This window comes from Lipotes vexillifer, unplaced genomic scaffold (genome assembly GCF_000442215.2).
Source record: "Lipotes vexillifer unplaced genomic scaffold, Lipotes_vexillifer_v1.1 scaffold479, whole genome shotgun sequence".
NCBI classification, from domain to species: Eukaryota; Metazoa; Chordata; class Mammalia; order Artiodactyla; family Lipotidae; genus Lipotes; species Lipotes vexillifer.
Genome location: NW_006796443.1, coordinates 1,679,569 through 1,684,224, shown reverse-complemented (window position 1 = coordinate 1,684,224; position 4,656 = coordinate 1,679,569).

Below are 4,656 nucleotides of genomic sequence, written 5' to 3'. Positions count from 1 at the left end.
CACTATGCTTTCTCCTTCCTTTCCATAGGAAACCACCATCCTGAAATTGATGCATATCATTACCACAAATGTTTTTATACTTTTACTATATGAATTCATAAACAATATATGCTATTTGAGTGTTTAAATTTTTACATAAATGGTATCATGTGGTGTGTACATATTTGGCAATCTGCTTATTCTTTCACTCAACACTAAAAAAATCCAACATACTGATTGATGCATGTTTATATGATTCATTGATTTGTATTAATAGACAAGTTTATTTATGCATTCTCCTTTTATTAAATGTCTCTATTTTTCATTAGTACAATCTTGCAATACACATTCTCGTACATATCTTTGTGCCCATATGTACATACCTAGGAGTGGAATCATTTGGTCATAGACCAGAGGTATCTTCAACTAATAAGGTACTACCAAATAGGTCTCCAAGTGGTTGTAACTGATTTACATTTCCATTTGCAGGGTGCACGAATTCCCATTTTCTTTTATCCTTGCCAAAACCTGTGTTATCACACAGTTTTACCAACCTGAGGGGTCTAAAATGATATCTCATTTCCCTGCATTTTTCTGACTACAGTATTATTGAGCATATTTTTAGATGTTTGTTGATATTGCTTATTCTGAATTCCTTTGATGGAAATTGCCTGTTCGTACAATTTGCCCATTTTTCTAGTGGATTGTTTGCTTTCTGAAAATCATTTCATGTGAATTTTTACAGAAGTCAAAGAATCATATGAAAAGATCATTCATCATTAAATAAATGCAGAGTAAAGTCACAATGAGATAACCTCACCTACTAGAACTTACCTATTAGAACCGCCTTAAAAACTGACAATACCAAGTATGATAAGGATGGGAGCAACAGGTACAAATACTCATTCATCAATGGTGGTATTGAAAATGGCACAGCAATTTGGAAAACAGTTTGGCAGTTTATTATAAAGTAGATATAGAGGCATATATCTACCATATGACCCAACAATCCTATGGTGTTTACCTGAAGGAAAGGAAGATACATGTTCATATAAAACCTGTACACAATTTTTTATGGTGGTTGTATTCATAATCACCCCAACCTGGCAACATCCCAATTTCCTTCAACAGGTGAATGGATAAACAAACTGGTACACCCATATAGTGGAATCCTACTCAACAATAAAAAGGAAAAACTACTGATATAAGCAATGAGATGGATGATCTCAAAACATTTTTTATGCTAAATGAAGGAAGCCAGACTCTAAAAGCTATATACATATGATTCCATTTAAATGACATTTTGGAAAAGGCAAAAATATACAGAGAAATATAGATCAATGATTGCCACAAGCTGTGGGAGGGGGGATGGGTTGACTGGAAACAGGCCTTACAGAACTTTTTTGCAGATGAGATAAATATTCTCTACTTTAATAATAGAGCTGATTGCACAACTCTACGCATTTGTCAAGATTCATAGGACTGTACGGAATAGGATGAGTTTTCCTGTTTGAAAATTATATCTCAATAAACCTGACTGCTTGACATATATACACTAATATGTTTAAAATGGATAACTAATAAGAACCCACTGTATAAAGAAATAAATAAAGTTCAAAATCTCAATAAACCTGACTTAAAAATAAAATAAGTGATTTATAGGATATATGTATATATATTATATATACATGTATGATATGTGCTTATATATCATATATACATATGTGTATATATATAATAGATACTAATCCATGGTAGTTTTTATGTTGGAAAGTATTTTTTCCAGTCTGTGGTCTTTTAACTTTTGTATGTTGTTTACTATTAAACAGAAACTTAACATTCTTATTCAGTGAGATTTTGAATCCTTTTTTAAAAATGGGCTACGCTTTTTATGCCGTACTTAAAATAATCCTTCCATAGCCCAACAACACAAAATATTCTCTTATAATTTCCATTTTTTTGGTAACATCTTTACCGGAGTATAATCACTTTACAATGTTGTGTTAGTTTCTGCTGTGTAACAAAGTGAATCAGCTATACATATACATATATCCCCATATCTCCTCCCTCTTGCTTCTCCCTCCCAACCTCCTTATCCCACCCCTGTAGGTGGTCCCAAAGCACGGAGCTGATCTCCCTGTGCTATGCAGCTGCTTCCCACTAGCTATCTCTTTTACATTTGGTAGTGTATATATGTCAGTGCCACTCTCTCACTTCATCCCAGCTTACCCTTCCCCCTCCCTGTGTCCTCAAGTCCATTCTCTAGTCTACAGTATTACAATTTTTTATAGTAGTCTTGAGATGTTTAGTATTCTTATTGTCAGCTTAATGGGCATTGGCTTCTGTCCTTTAATTGGTTGTCACTTTTGCTGAATTTCTGCAGGGATGTGTATTGAACAAATTATAAGAGGTAAGTTTTATGCTCTGTTGCATACTTCTTGTTCTTAATTTCCAATTTAACTGCACTGTGGTTGAGTCCATAGTTTGTATGAACTGGGTTCTTTAAATTTGTTGACAACTGCTTGAAGCCCAGAAATCAGCCTGTCAAGCTCTAGTTTATTTTCTGTAAACTAGGGGCTGAGTGGAGAGGTTAGATCAGATCAGTGATTCCTAACCTTGGTCAAAGGTAAGAATCATCCAGGGAGGGTGATCAAAATGGTGCCCTGACCCCTTCCCCAGAGATTCTACTTCCATAGGTCCTGGACACTTTTTAACATGCTTTTCAGGTGATTCTTGGGAAGTCAGCTGAGCGCTGGAAACTGTTGAACCAAGCTTGCATTTTTAAAACTGTAGAACTATGGGCTGTGACCTGTTAGTGCAGTGGTTGGGCTGCCGTCTGTTTTTGTAAATAACATTCTATTAGAACACAGTCGTGCCCATTATTTACATGTTGTCTGTGGCTGTTTTCCTGCTGCAGTGGCAGCATTGAGTAGAACTGGAAAAGCCCACATGGCCCACAAAGCCCCAAATATTTACTACCTGGCTTTTCACAGAAAAAGTTTGCTGACCCTTTCATTAGCAGGTTATAAAATCATTTTAATAGGCTGCAATCGGTATTTAAAAAAACAAAATAGAAAAGAAAATATTAAAGCACATTGCATGTGCATAAGTGCTGCTTTGTTAACTTGTTAATATGTAAACATATATGTTTATACATATATATGCACACACACATATGTATATATTTGTATATACTGGGAAAAAACATATCTCTCACTGTGAGTAGCAGTCAGAAAAGCTTAAAAAACCCTAAACGATAAGATCTTTGGTCCCTTCCCTTTGCGGACCCTCTCTCAGTTGCTAGGGTGCTATGGCAGCGTGGATTGGGGTGGGAGGGAGGTCTAGGTGGGAGAGGAGACATGCAGAGAACGTGCTTTACTGACACCATGCTTCTAGGGGCTGCTTCGTACTGAGTCAATGTCTCTCCTTTAAGGAAAGGTAGTGCTCAATGCCCATATTTATCCATAATGTCATTGCCAGAAGTAGGACCAACCTGAGTCGTGTGAGGGTGTGAGGACATTTCAAATGGGACTAATACTAAACTTACAGGGTTGTGATGAGGATTAAATGTACATATAGTGTCTCAAACTAAGAAGTGCTATACAATAGCAGGACGCTACAATTTTTCATCTGTAGCCTCTCATTCTTGTGGTTGGAATCCACACCCCAGCCATAGACAAGTTCCAGGATGTTACCAACCATAGCACTGATTGTCACATTTTGTGAATGTACCAGCGGTGGCACAAGGACTGAGGGAGACAAATATCAAGGCTAGAGCTAGGGAAGGAAAGACAGAGTCAGATTCTTGGACTACTGTGACGATTCTTATTTCTAAAATAATAATAAAAATAAACTAATAATAACAATAATGCAGAGAAATCTACTGTATTTAGATTTCCCAGTGAAAATTTAATTTCCTAGCACTATTCCATGGTTGGAATGTTTGTTGAAATCCTAACCCCCCAAGGTGATGATATTAGGTGGTGGGGCCTTTTGGAGGTGACTAGGTCATGAGGGCTATGCCCTCATCAGTGGGATTAGTGCCTCCCTCGTATAAAAGAGACTCCAGAGAGCTTCCTGGCCTCTTCCAACATATGAGGACAGAGGAAGAAGATGGTCCTCTGTGAACCAGAAAATGGGCTCTCACCAGACACAGAATTTCCCAGTACCTTGATCTTGGACGTCTCAACATCCAGAACTGTAAGAAATAAATTTCTGTTGTTTAAAATCCACCTAGTCTATGGTATTCTGTTACAGCAGCCCGAATGGACAAAGCCAGACTATAAACTGTTAGCTGCCAAGATTAGGGAACTGACCTTCTGATTAATCAAGAATTATGGCTATATAAACAAATGACTACTTTAAAGAATTATTACAGAATAACATATAATTTGCCTTTTAAAGTATAAGTAATTTAATACGATGATTCAGAAAGTCCTTCAGAATCAGGCAGTGTCTCAGGGTCACCATGGAGATGCATAAAAGTTTTGGTTACTAGTGACTTGTTTTTAAAAGGAAGCTGTATAACAAGCTTTTTTTGGAGTTCAAACTCTGATTCATTTGTTTCCTAATTTGGTTAGGATTCTGCATAGTTTTCCTTTATATATAGTCAACTGCAGAATTGAAGGGGACCCCAAGATGTTCTGGTCCTATGGTGAAAAAATTTTCTTCCCTACA